We start from the raw sequence: 14,461 nt of genomic DNA, 5'->3' as shown, positions 1-14,461 counted from the left end.
TTAATGCCTCATTATTATTATATAACCGCTTTCGGTGGTAAGGGGAGCACCAGATCTTACTGAAGGTTTCTAAACTATGATTTTAGAATTCGTCTTATTATAGAGTGCATACTTAATGTATGCCTCATACTTATTGTATCCCTCCCCTGGACTACAACCTTGACGTGGTGGAAGGGCTTGTGCGTTCCGATGACCCATAGAGCTGTGCTGGCGGGAGTAATAATAATTGCTCCTGGTAAGGTCACCCATGCCAGATAGGTCGAAGGTTAGGAGCCAGACGAAAGGTAGTCCACGCAGCGTCTGTTCCTCAGTGAGGCGGCCAGTAAGTGATGTTGTCACGTTAAAAACACTTGAGGAAGGCAAAAGGAAACCACCTCAATTATCATTCCCAAGATTAACATGATGGACTATACCGAGATTTTGAGTCCTGGCAACTACGGGGCTCGGACCAATCGGCCGTGTGTTGTGCCCGGCAGCGGGGGAGGCAAGGTTTCCGCGGTCGTCATCCCACGAAACCCTTGGGTGGAAATACCAGCAGCAGCAGGACAGAAGACGCAGGAGAAGAAGACCAAATTAGTTAGAATAGGAACGTGGAAAGTTAGGACAATGATGAGGAAAGGGAAATTGGAGAACGTTAAGCGAGAGATGGAAAGGGGAAATAAAGATATTTCAGGTCTATGCGAGGTGAGATGGAAGAATAGCGGGGATTACTGGAGTGATAATTATAGAATAATATACAGCGGCAGGGACGAGAGCCAACGAGGGGCTGCCATATCATTAACTGCAGAGGTAGGAAGAAGCGTAGTCAGCATAGAGCAGGTAACGGATAGATTATTACTAATAGGGATAAAAGCAGAATCGACGAACTTGGTTATTATTCAAGTATACATGCCACCGAGCAACCATAAGGAAGAAGAGGTCGATAGGATATACGATCAGTTAGAGGACATAATCGCGTGTGTTCCTGCAGGGAAACATTTGATAGTGATGGGGGATTGGAATGCGACGGTAGGCAAAGGAAGAGTTGGTGATGAGGTCGGGGACTACGATTTAGGCACGAGGAATGACCGCGGGGAGAAAACAGTTGAGTTCTGCAGGAGACAGGGGTTAGTCATCACCAACACTTGGTTTAGACACCACAAAAGACGCAGGTATACATGGAAAATGCCAGGTGACTCAGAAAGATATCAGCTAAATTATATTTTGGTTAGACACAGGTTTAGGAACAGCGTGATAAATTCGCACAGCTTCGCGAGAGCGGATGCGGACTCTGACCACAATTTAGTGGTTATGAAATGTAGCGTCCGTTTCAAAAAGATAAGGCAGGGGCGCCGGGTTAGAAAATGGAATGTAGAAGAATTAAATGATTTTAAAAGGAAGGAGTACCTACAGGCTGTAGAGGAATTCATGGAGGATGGTAAAGAGCTAAGTACTATCGAAGAAAAATGGGAAAGTTTCAAGACAGGGTTGTCTAAAGCCGCAAAAGACACTATTGGAACCGTTAACGGTAAAAGGACTAGGAAACCATGGATCACGGATGAGATGATTACAAAGATGGATGACCAGCAAAAATGGAAGAATGTAAATACAGAGTTGGGCAAAATGAAGTACAAAGAATTTAACAATGAATTGAGGCGGGCAACAAATAAAGCAAAAGAAGCCTGGTGGAAGACGCAGTGCGAGGATATGGAGAGTCTCCAGAGGAAGGGTGAAATGGGTGTGCTCTACAGAAAAGTTAAATCGTTATCGGGAAGTAAGAAAGGAAGAGCTATGCTAATAGTTAGAGATAAGGCGGGTAAGGTAATAGTTGACGCAGGAAAGATCCAAGAGAGATGGAAGGAGTATATAGAAGAACTGTATAGTAAAGAGCTTAGACCAAAAAAGTTAGACATTGAAAAAGAAAATGACGCAGAGGAAGACAGCTTAAATCCAGGCATACTAAACAATGAGATAGAAAGGGCATTAAGGGAGATGAAACTAAATAAGGCCATGGGGGTGGATAACATTCCCGTGGAACTTTTAAAATGCTTAGGAAAGTGTGGGAGGAAGAGGCTATATGGGATGATCCGTAGTATTTATGAGGAGGGAATCTGGCCGGAAGACTTTGTGAGATCAGTTTTAGTTCCTATTCCGAAAAAGCTAAAGGCCACGTTATGTGAGGACTATAGGACAATAAGTTTGATATCCCACGCAGCTGAACTTGTTCTCAGGATCATAAACAAAAGGATAGAGAGTAGGGCAAATGATTACTTAGGGGATGATCAGTTTGGGTTTAGGAAGGTGAGAGGTACGTGTGATGCCATTGCAGTAATGAGATTATTAATAGAGAGGAATATAAAATACAACCAGGAGGTATTTGCCTGTTCCGTAGATTTCGAATAAGCGTTTGATAGAGTGAATTGGGAAAAACTAATGAGTATATTGCAGAAAATAGGAATAGATTGGAGGGAAAGGAGGCTAATCCGCAACCTGTACATGTCTCAGACTGCTCAGGTGCGTGTGGGGAACGGGGAGTCAGGATGGGCAGTGTTAGGAAGAGGTGTAAGGCAGGGTTGCCCATTATCACCGTTGCTCTTCAACCTGTATGCAGAGGAAATGATTAAAGAGGCATGAGAAGAACTGGAGGTAGGAATGAAAGTGGGCGAGGAATTCGTAAAATCAGTTAGGTTTGCTGATGACCAAGCCTTAGTTTGTCAGTCAGCCAAGGGGTTGCAAGCATTGCTGAGTGAATTGGGAATTCAGTGCGACAGGTCTGGGATGAGAACCAATATTAATAAAACATAGGTTATGCGATTTTCTAGAAAGAAAAATGCTAACTTAACATTAAAATAGGAGAGCAAAAACTAGAGCAGGTAGAACAGTTTACGTATCTCGGAAGTGTTTTGGACCAACACGGTCAAAGTAGTAGGGACGTTAGGAGAAGAATTGCGCTTGGCAAAGAGGCTTTCACAGGGAGGAGGGAGTTGATGACGGGGACTTTGAGTAAGGATACTAAGAAAAGACTCGTAAAAGTTTGATATGGAGCGTAGCTATGTACGGTGCGGAAACGTGGTCATTGAAGCAGGAGGATAGACGTAGACTGGAGGCTTTTCAAATGTGGGTGTGGAGAAGAATGGAGAAGGTGAAATGGACAGAGAAGAAAACAAACGAGGAAGTACTTGGTATGGTGGGTGAAGATAGGGGTTTGTTGGGAGAAATCCTTGGAGGCAGGAAAAGTGGATGAAGGGGGTATTGCCCGGCAGCGGGTTGTTGAAGACTTCAATAGAGGGGAGAATGTTAGGCAAACGAGGAAGGGAAGGAACAGGATAGGGATGCTGGACGGGATGAAGGGAGGAAGAAAGTGCTCGGAGATGAAGAGGGACCTGATATAGAATAGGATGCTGGATTTTGTGTTTTGTTAGGAGTCACAAAATGTTTTATGTATTAGCTGTGTTCATCCAAAAACCTACCTTAACCGGTAGATTACCTAATAATATTAAAATACGTAATGTATGTATTAAATTTTTCACTTTAGATATTTCCCCATATTGTTTATCCTTACTTATTTATCCTTAATCATCTTACTTGATTTTTGCAATTTTAAATAATTTCAGTTGTAAATCTTTTTATCATTACTTTCCATAAGATTTCATCGTTGACAATTGACATTGGAAACTACGACTTTGCACCGGAAATCTCTTGAGCGAATAATCAATTTTCAAATTAATATAAAATGTCTTTTATGCACCGTATTATCGACCGCAGAGATACGTGAAATGTGCATAAAATTGAACCCAAATGTACCGACGAAAATATTACTCGAAGTAGCCGAAACTGAAATGTGCCCAACATCGCGTTGATTCTCAGAAACCGAAGCTCATGTCCATATGTCTGCATCACTGAGCTATTTTCTGTAAATCATATTCTATAATAATGTTTGTATATATTCCAAAAAACTCATGATAGGGCATGAGATTCCTACAGAAGGGAATAAAAAAGCTTTAAACATTGAAATTATATTTAAATAATAATATTAAAATTAGTATTTTTAAATATAATGCCCTCCTTCTCTTAAAATGGCGTTGCTTCACATATTTTTGACGAAGTTCAATTATTTCATTCTAATGTCGTAATACTGATTTACACTATACCTTTTTAATGGTTTTACATCTTCATATGGAATAGTATTGAGGTTTTCATAGACGTTCGCAACGACATTGGAACGACGAGATACCAAGGAACTTGTTTCTTCAAATTTCAAATAAAACGCACGCAGATTAGTCAAGACTTCATCTATTCAACGGTTTGGTAAATAGAAGGGACCAGGAACCGTACGCCCGATGCGAAATTTTGCTTACACCATGTCTAATACCCTAAATGCTACCACAACTGAAGGCCTTAGTACTTCCTTAGCATTAGCTTTATCCATTTCATTGTTTCCATCCTTTTCCTAGCCAGAATTTGGAAATTCCCCTAATTTCGCCCATTCTCTTTCCTTAAAGTTTAAATGTTTAACCGTCATGGCACAAATTTTAGTCTTTGCTAATTTTTCTTGAAGTTTCTACAGGGTGACCTGGTCAGCAATTCCTTTAGCCGATATTTAATTACTGACTTTGAATAAAATTATGGCAATAGATTGCTGAGACCTACATGGTACGCGTTATGTAACAAAATATCCTACCCCTTGAACCAAAAAATCACAAAACTATTCATGTTTTTTCAGCTGTGAAAGCGCATATACCCAAGTTTTGGACGCCCAGAGTCCTAATGCGGTTTGGTACTCACAATTTATACGAAGGGCTGATTTTGCCTTACATAGACCATTATTTAACATCTGTTTTAACGAAAAATCAGAATCATCGCAATTATTTTTTTAAGTCAAACCTTAACCACAAAATATACCGACGATGCCGACAGTAGCGCCGATGGCTCTTTCATTTTGCAATTCAAATTAGATATGCCCTCATAAATTCGTTTACAGAAATGCCAGATGACTGGAATAATTTTTCAGTAATTAAGGCACTATGGTCTATTGATATTTATTATCAATATTTGAATTTTAATTCTATGCACGTCTACAAACTAACACAAAGAAATCAAAATAAGAACGATATAATTTTTTAAAAATTCAATGTACTTTTTAAGCTAAGAAAATATTTGCAACCTCTGTCATAACTACTTGATTTTGGGGAGCTATTTTTACTTATCAGGCCGCGGCAAAGGTCTAAGGTCATAGGGAGTTCATGATATTATAGATATATTTCACTTCCAAATTATCAACGAACAGTTTTGGAGAGCGAAATCCCTCCTTTTTGCCCAAGCTGGGGGACGGTGCTCCATGGCGAAGATTTCGATTGAGTACGGAGAAAATGAAATTGACGCATAGAAAGGCAAACGGAGAAATGTCAGATATGGTTGGGGAAGATATAAAGTTGTTGAGGAAATTTGACGAAAGCAGGAAACGTGAATAGTGGTGATAGACGTAATGAGAGGAGGAAGTGACAAAATGGATGAATTATTGGATGATGAGCAAAAATTAGAGGGGAAGAAATCGACATGAAGCGGAAGGGGATATGAAGAGCTGTAGATTAAGATATAATTCTCCGCGAACGGGGATCACGTTCGGCGGATGTTGTCTGAAAGTCCACGATGATGTGCGGTTGTTTTCAGGAACTATCCAAAATTGCCTAATACAATACATGCATAACATCGCACTCATCACTGAAGGCGAATGACGATATAAGAAAGAGTAGCACCCCCATTGAAATCAAACAGTTTCGTCACAATTGATTGGTTAGTAATTTTATTCCTTATATTATCTTACACACATCTCGAATATATAGTATTACGCCACCATATCCATTATTTCCAGATATTCATTCAACTTTGGCTACGTTTTTTTACATGAATAGCCTTAGTTACGTGATACTCGCGTCATTCGCCGTTCGAAAAATTCTCTATCATTTCCAGAATTCAATATTGTGCTCCAAAACTGTGAATCTAATAACGTAAGAACATCGTGTTAATTATTATGCGCAATATTTGACTATTCGAAGTTCTGGATCCCAATTCCATGAAATACTCGAATGGTATTTTATCACGGCTCAAATTCAGTAAATGGGCTCATATGAATTAAGAGGGAAGCTTATGCGGAAGATTGATTTCGTTAGATTTGAATCTTATATCAAGCGCGATGGCTTTTTCGTCGGGCATACATACATCCTAAATGATGAGGCTAAGCTGAGCATTCAATTCAGGGAAAACTGTTTTAACCTTCATCATTTTTCCAAAAGATAACCTTTTCTGTAATTCTTCCGGCAGCAATAACAAGAAGAGCAAATACTCACATATCTCGTGAGGTTTACCTACTGCGAGTAGATAAACTTCCTGCTTCCGCTAGGAGAACAGGAAAACCCCGATGACTGACCGCTTTGATGTATGTTGCAGACGAAAGCAGGGGAAATAACTCCGGTAATAACAATGTGAGGATGAATATGATGATGATATTAACATTGCGATATTTAAAATTTTAAATGTAAGGCATATCTGAATCAGTCGATGAACTCTTTGGAATATTGATTTAAAATATGGTATTTCGAAAAATGAAAAGTTCACTGTCCTCAGTTTGATTTCTAAGAGGCATTTTACATGCTTACCAACGAAATAGAAAGAAAGCGCTTACTACTTAGTTAAATAAAGCTATCGGGCATAAATAGACGCTGTGCCCAAATTTAAGTACTGTTACCCATTTAGATAGATTCCCATATTTTGTGATAAATATTCTTGAAATTAGGCTATTGACATTTCTAATAGTTCGCATATTCAAAACAGATAATTTAAAATATGTAGGTTACTCGTATATGCACTAAATTTAGAATAATGGAAAGATATAAACATAGTCGCTGGTGAATACCTATAACACTGAGTTAGTCTTAAATCCCACTTCAGAGAGGCATTTATTATTTTAATTATGAAATTTTCGGAATAAATAGATGGACGTAGTCAATTGCCATTTTCAGGAACAGCAGGTAGGTTGACTCCAACATCATCTACAATGCATATTTGAAAATTTTAGGCCGTTCTCTTAAGTTTAAATATTAATGGGTCAAAATAAAGGTGTACGCATGCAGCTCCATCTCTTGATTGTTTCCGACGTCACTGAAGATATTGTTTTGATTCAGACGTCGTTTGCCTGTCGGCGAATGAAGATGACAATGTCCGCGAAAGTCGTTGCTCCCGCCAGTGGCGCACTGTGTACGGTGATTCGTTTTTGTTCGTAAAAGGATCGTCAGCTGCCCAAATTCATCCGCATTTGTGCCTGGTATACGGTCCTAAAGTGATGAAGAACGGAAAGGTGGTGCCGAGACTAAGAAATCCTCGCACAAATGTGCAAGTGCGGGGTGACGAGCGGAGTGGCGGGCCTTGTATCCAGACTGATGAAATTGTTCAACAAGCGGACCAAGACCTACCATCTGATCGACGATTTGTACTCTGGCTGATAAAGTTCTTCTTGTTGGACACACCGCTATTTGCACAACTGTTCCGGAAAAACTCAGATATCACAAATTGCGCGCAAGGTGGGTACCGAGAAGGCTTACCGACCGACAAAAACAGCCAAGAATGTTGAGTGGACGAGCGTTTTTGGATCGCTATCGACAGGACGGAGACCTAGCGACTATTTCCTTTCCTGGCACTCGTAAAATTGGCTTAGGGACAACGGTTTTAAGACGACGAGGAACTCAAGACCGCCCTGGTCAACTGGTTCAATTCCCAAGTGGAGAACTTTTGTGCTGAGGGATGGAAGAAGCGTTAGTGCAGAGTTATGAAAAGAGCTTAGAAGTGAACGGTGATGATGTAGAAAAGTGAAGTAGGTTTTTAGGAAAATAAAACCGTCAACGAAAACTTTTCAATCCAATGCATGTTTTTATGATCAAAATGGGACCTAATTTTAAAAAGATTAGCCCTCATACTTGCATGGTAAACTAATGTTCCGGGTTGGGCCACAGAATGTACGATTGTACGGTTTTCGCTTCTTAAACGAAAAGTTAAAATCAAAAGTGCACTCACCTCTCGAAGTCATAAGTATTAAAGGTTTGACAAGTCGAGTATTCCGCAATGCTGGGAAAGAGATCAGGTTTCCATGGATGCGAGGATAAACACGTTCAGCACCGGTACTTCGCATGTGAGTCCTCCAATGGACGAAGGTCGCGTTCTCATGACGAATGAATTCGATGAAGTTAATTTTTTTTAGAAAGAACGCCAACTGAACGAAACTTCGGACTCTTTTCTTAACTTCAGTGTCAACGTCTCAGGCACGCGAATGACCGCGGACGGATTCTCAAGTTGGGGCAAAGCAGGCGGGAAGGGAGCGCGAAGATCGATTGAGAAGATTACGGATCCAACCCCTCGACATACCACAACTGTATTATAAACCGATAAATTCTTGTTTTAAGTTTTAACTTCATAAGGATGCTAAGAATTTTTGATGAAATGCATAATAATAATAAATGGGGTTCGTTTACCGTTTTAGAGTGTGATAAACCGGTTCTCTTAGTTCTCCATAGTGAAAAAAACTCAATGAAGAACGTCGTTGATATTCGCTAATTTGATCTCTTAAGTTTCAGTTTCTATTAAATTAGAGCAAGGTCAATCATTCTTTGGTAAATTTAAAATAGAGGGAGATGCCGCATCAGTAACTTTTAACGGAGTCATCCGCTAATATGCATTTCAATGCAATTATTTCAGAGTGTTAAAATCATTCGCCTTGACCCGGATTCGAACCCGGATCCCTTGATGTCTGGTCGAGTGCTTTAGCCAGTTAAGCCAGGACTCGGACGCCTCGATGGCTTAACTGGCAAAAGCACTCGACCAGACATTGAGGGATCCGGGTTTGAATCCCGGTCAAGGCGAATGATTTTTACAATCTGAAAGTGTTGAATTGATTTTTCCATAAAATTTATATGAAATTGGATGGCTCCACTGTAATCTGCTCCATTGTGAAAGTGGTTTTGCTAGGTCTCGATTTGGGAAAACTCAATGGAGGGAATTTCAATTCAATTAAAAAGTCGCTAAGAATTGTTTTTGTTAAATAGTTATATAGAGGAATGTATTCTTGGCTGCCGCTCAATGATTGCGTGTTTTGTGATGAATCTTCGGAAAAGAATAAAATTTTGTTTCAAGGGCTAATTGTCTAATGTAAACAAAATAACACTGATCATTAATAGGTTGAGTCTTGATTTTTCAGATGCGTCTTACATTGTGTATATTATTCTAAATCATCCTGACTTATTAGTTCGCTCTTTAGAAATAACATTTCAAAATAGAACATATCTTATTGACAGAAAATTCAAAACATGGCCACTTAAAATAGAAAGCTCGGTCTTCCAGACTCAATACTTGTACGTATAAATTTCAAAGAATAAAAATAAATCTCCTTGACCGGAATGCGAATTCGGATGACTCTGCATGAGGCCTAACGATTTAGCCAGTTCATCTCACGAGGCTTCCTATGAACCACTTCTAGGGGCTCCAAAGGATCGAGACGTATGACTTTTACACTTTGAAATTGATGCATTCAAATGCACATTAGCGGATGACTCCGTTAAAGTTACTCTTGCGACATCTCCCGCAGTTTTTGTACCATGCGGCTTTGACTTTAATGGTATGGGTACCAGTAATTGGCTCCTCCGAACCAAAATATGTGTCACCCCGGATTAAAGGCCGAGAAAATCGAAAATCTTCGGGGACTTCGTTCGGTCAAACACTGAGAAGTCAAGAATTTTCCACGTCACATGATGATTATTGACGTTTTATGGTAGAGAAAATTACATGCGAAAGCTTTGAGGAATAAATAATTCAGGTAAATTTCGTTTTCCAGAATTTTACGAAATACCTATCGTCGCTAATGATTTGAGAACCCTCCTGAACGTGTCCATTTCTAGTGGTTCTGGATATTCTTTACTCCGAGTTTGGATATCAAAATTTGTTTTGACTCCTAATATTTACCTCCAAGGCCCACGTAATTCCTAAAATTGTGGGTATTTTGTATGAATAAACGTTTTAGGTATCCTTGGCATATGATCTTCCACTACATTAAGGAATAAGTAATTGATGAAAACACCTTTTTATGTCCCATAAATTTACTCATGGCACTGAAAATTAACCGTAATATAACTGCTTGGATAAAAAATGCAAATTCGCAATATTAATGTTGGAATAATGAAAGTTCTTCTGGTTATTCTACAAATCTTAATGATGGGACGGGCCTTGAATGTTTTAGCCACAAAATGCTACAAATTCGAACGAATGTCGTTGTTATAGCAGAGAAAATCGAATGAAACTCGAATCCGAACTCTCAAGAGTCCCAAATCTGCTGTGGAAAATAAATAAATTCAAAAGAGGAGCTGAGTGGTTGCGTGGGTAAATAACCTTATCAAACAAAGTGAAGGTGTTTTATCACGTGTCAACCATCACAGCTGTGATTTACTGCTTCTCATTAATTACTTCGTGAATAAATACTCCCTTCCAACTGCAACATCGATGTGGTTGAAGGTTTGAATGTGTTCTGATGACCCCTAGAACTGTTTCGTTGGGAACAATGATACTTGTTATTGGTAGGGCAATCCATGTCAGTTACGTCGACGCGTAGGAGAGACAAAACGTATTGCGCGCACCATTGATCCTCAGTGAGGCGGCTGCAAAGGCATCTGAACCCAGTGGTGCAGCCAATGACTGATATTTTCATGTTAGAAATACCATTGAGGGTTTGCAGTGGGAAATCACATATGTTATTTGGTCCGTGAAAACAATTATGGGCAGAGATGCAACTATGGGTCCTGACTACTACGGGATTCGACCCGCTGGGTCGTATGTCGTGCCTGGCTATGGGAGAGGCAATGCTTCCGCGGTCGTCATCTCACAAAATCCTTGCAAAGCGAAAGAGGCAGCAAAAGCACGGAAGATACAGGAGAGGACTGAACTAATTAGAATAGGATTATGAAATGTTAGGGCAATTCTGAAGGTGGGGAAACTGGAAAATATAAAGCGAGAGATGGAAAGAGGAAATATGGATACGAGTATTTTATGGCAGTGCGAGGTGAGATAGCGAGGATTACTGGAGTGATAGTTATAGCGTAATTAATGTAGAGCGGGAAGGAAGAGAGCTAGCGAGGGGAGAGGCAATAGTAATGAACACGAAGACAGGAAGAAGATTAGTAAACATAGATCAAATGACTGATAGAATATTATCAGTGTAAGGAAAACCAGAACCGACGAATATGATCACTGTACAGGTATACATGCCAGCAAGGAATCATAAACAGGAAGCTGTCGATAGAGTGTACGATGAGCTAGAGGACATCGCGTGTGTTCCTTCAGGGAAACATTTGATAGTGATGGGGGATTGGAATGCGACGGTAGGCGAAGGAAGAGATGGTTGTGGGACAGGTGCACTAGGGTTCGGGAGAAAGTGATGACCGAAGGGAGAAAGTAATACTTAGAGTCTGCAGGAGAAAAGGGGTAATTATAACGAACATGTGGTCCAAACACCACGACAGGCGAAGGTACACATGAAAAATGATCGTGGAGTCAGAAGGAAATCAGTCTGAGTACATTATGATTTGGCACGTTTTTAGGAATGGCGTGTTTAATTCTCACAGTTTCCCCGGGTTAGTAGGCTATTAGCCGGCTGCAGGGCCGATTGGGTACGAGTTGGGCGTGAGTCTTATCGCGGTAAGTCCTATCCCTGCTTCGGCCTACTAATCAATGCATGTACACATGAAAGCGATGAAGGGGATTTTCTTTTCAAGTGATATTTAAATATTTCTGTGCTCATTAGGGAAACTACAATCATAAAGAATGTTATGCAAATTTCAAGATACAAGATAAAGCATTCGCCAATTTTCGAATCTTTCGTTCGTAAGTGTGCGCATACCAAGAAAAAATTATCAGCATGCAAATATATTAATTCGAGCAAAGTGCTCCGAAAGCAGCTCTGACGTGATCTCATAGTATCACGTCACTTCACTGTGCGTTCCAGACTTATAGTTTGACAGTTGATAAGAGAGGTCACATTATGAATTAAACTGTTCCCTACTGGCCGGAAGGCTTGAAACACAGATACGAGAACTGTCACAAATACACGAGGGATATTAATAGCATATATTCTTTTCCCGTCGCTATAATGTAGTGACGACTGCTGCCCTATTGATGAAACAAATTATGCATTTGTTTCCATAGTCACCATACTATATTTTACTTTTCAGAAACCGTTGATTAGTGGCGTGTACACATCTAATGTAAAAGGCATTTTTCTTAATTTTACCGTGGGACTCAGAATTCGAATCTAAATGAAACTTGAAAAGTTTCTTTAGTTCATTTAGCACTGAACGCTACTACCGGGTTCGATTCCCGGGCAAGGCACTCTGGGCACCTGCAGCTCCACCCAAGATAAAGTGATTTTTCGGGTACCAGATCTTCCTGGGAAACCATAACCGGCACAGGGAAAGGAACTGGCCCCCCTACCCTGATGTGTGAATTTTCACACGATGTATAGGGCTTAGTACTGGGTGATCTCTACCATCACCTACTAAACCGACCTCCGGGTTGATTACTGTGTTTATGGTTTTTTTTAATTAATTAATCACAGAGCGGGCGGTGAAGATACAGAGTCTTGAAGGCTTTCAACGGTGATAATAAGTGCTGCAAATCGGATAATTGAATGGACTCGCAACTGAACATGAAAAGGCATGAAAGGGAAGGATTCCCATATCAAGAAACACTGTCGTGAAGAGCCCACTCTTATATAAAAGTGAAAGTTAGCTCCAAAACAGCAACTGATTAAGTGCGCGTCAATTCAACATTTCCTCCCTGTGGATTATCTCTTCGGTTGCACTCGGTGACTCAGCCAAAAATCCAACTTGAATCACGAATGAGTCGAATGGCGGATCTTTCCTTGCACTCCACGCTTCATGTTTTTGGCATTATCTTTATCCTCTATGAACAATAAATGTGTCTGGTGAGTTGAATAATTAAGTTGACAGACTTCGCCAGACTTTCCAAGTCCAGTTTGAAGTTTTCAGGAATCCTTCCCGTTTCCTTTAAGGCCTACAGTATTGTTTCTGGTACCTCATCGAAAAAAATTGACGCCCAATTTTTCCAAAGTACACATACATGAAACTCGGTATTAGTCATTAAGTGCTATGCTAATGACATTTCTCCAATGCACACCATATTAAATCAAATAATTCTATGTCACCAATCGTATTCCTACTTTATTTGTGAAAAATTCAAGTAATCATGCTTACTGCAAAATTGGCATAATCAAATTACATCTGATCTACGTATATGTCGTTTTCAGACATGAACAGATTATACGCAATAATACGCTATGTCAGATATATGAAATCAGCTTACGATAATCAGCGTACGTATTCTCATTGTTTTTTAAAGAGATTATTTTTGGGTCCTTGTTACAGTTAAAATAGCATAGATAGACCAACGACGAATTCCGGAGGAGAGGTGTACTTTCGACTGTAGAAAATAAAGTGTTTGGATATTTGTTTTCACTGGGAAGAAACCGAAAAATAAGCTAAATCGTGACTTATTCAAAAGCTAAATGCATTCAAACTGCTTCATTATTATTTCTATTATTATCTTTCAGAAAAAATTACTGCAACATTTAATATGCATGCAGTAAATATTTGCGATTAAATGTAAGATACGAATCAACGGCGGTAATCCATGCTTCACGGAAAGCGCCACTTCCTCTCTTTTTCGGATGGTTTAAGGGAATACCAAAAGCCGCACGCAGCAGAACCCTTGGGGAAGGAACAACGTCTATTTCCCTCTCTCTCTCTCTCTATATATATATATATATATATATATATATATATATATATATATATATATATATATATATATATCCCTCCCCGGACTACAACCTTGACGTGGTGGAAGGGCTTGTGCGTTCCGATGACCCCTAGAGCTGTGCTGGCGGGAGTAATAATTATTGCTCCTGGTAGGGTCACCCATGCCAGATAGGTCGAAGGTTAGGAGCCAGACGAAAGGTAGTCCACGCAGCGTCTGTTCCTCAGTGAGGCGGCCAGTAAGTGATGTTGTCACGTTAAAAACACTTGAGGAAGGCAAAAGGAAACCACCTCAATTATCATTCCCAAGATTAACATGATGGACTATACCGAGATTTTGAGTCCTGGCAACTACGGGGCTCGGACCAATCGGCCGTGTGTTGTGCCCGGCAGCGGGGGAGGCAAGGCTTCCGCGGTCGTCATCCCACGAAACCCTTGCAAGGGAAAACCAGCAGCAGCAGGACAGAAGACGCAGGAGAAGAAGACAAAATTAGTTAGAATAGGAACGTGGAATGTTAGGACAATGATGAGGACAGGGAAATTGGAGAATGTTAAGCGAGAGATGGAAAGGGGAAATTTAGATATTTTAGGTCTATGCGAGGTGAGATGGAAAGATA

This window comes from Hetaerina americana, unplaced genomic scaffold (genome assembly GCF_022747635.1).
Source record: "Hetaerina americana unplaced genomic scaffold, ioHetAmer1.1.p SCAF_10, whole genome shotgun sequence".
Taxonomy (NCBI): domain Eukaryota; kingdom Metazoa; phylum Arthropoda; class Insecta; order Odonata; family Calopterygidae; genus Hetaerina; species Hetaerina americana.
The sequence above is the reverse complement of the archived record's forward strand: the minus strand, read 5'-3'. Positions refer to the sequence as shown.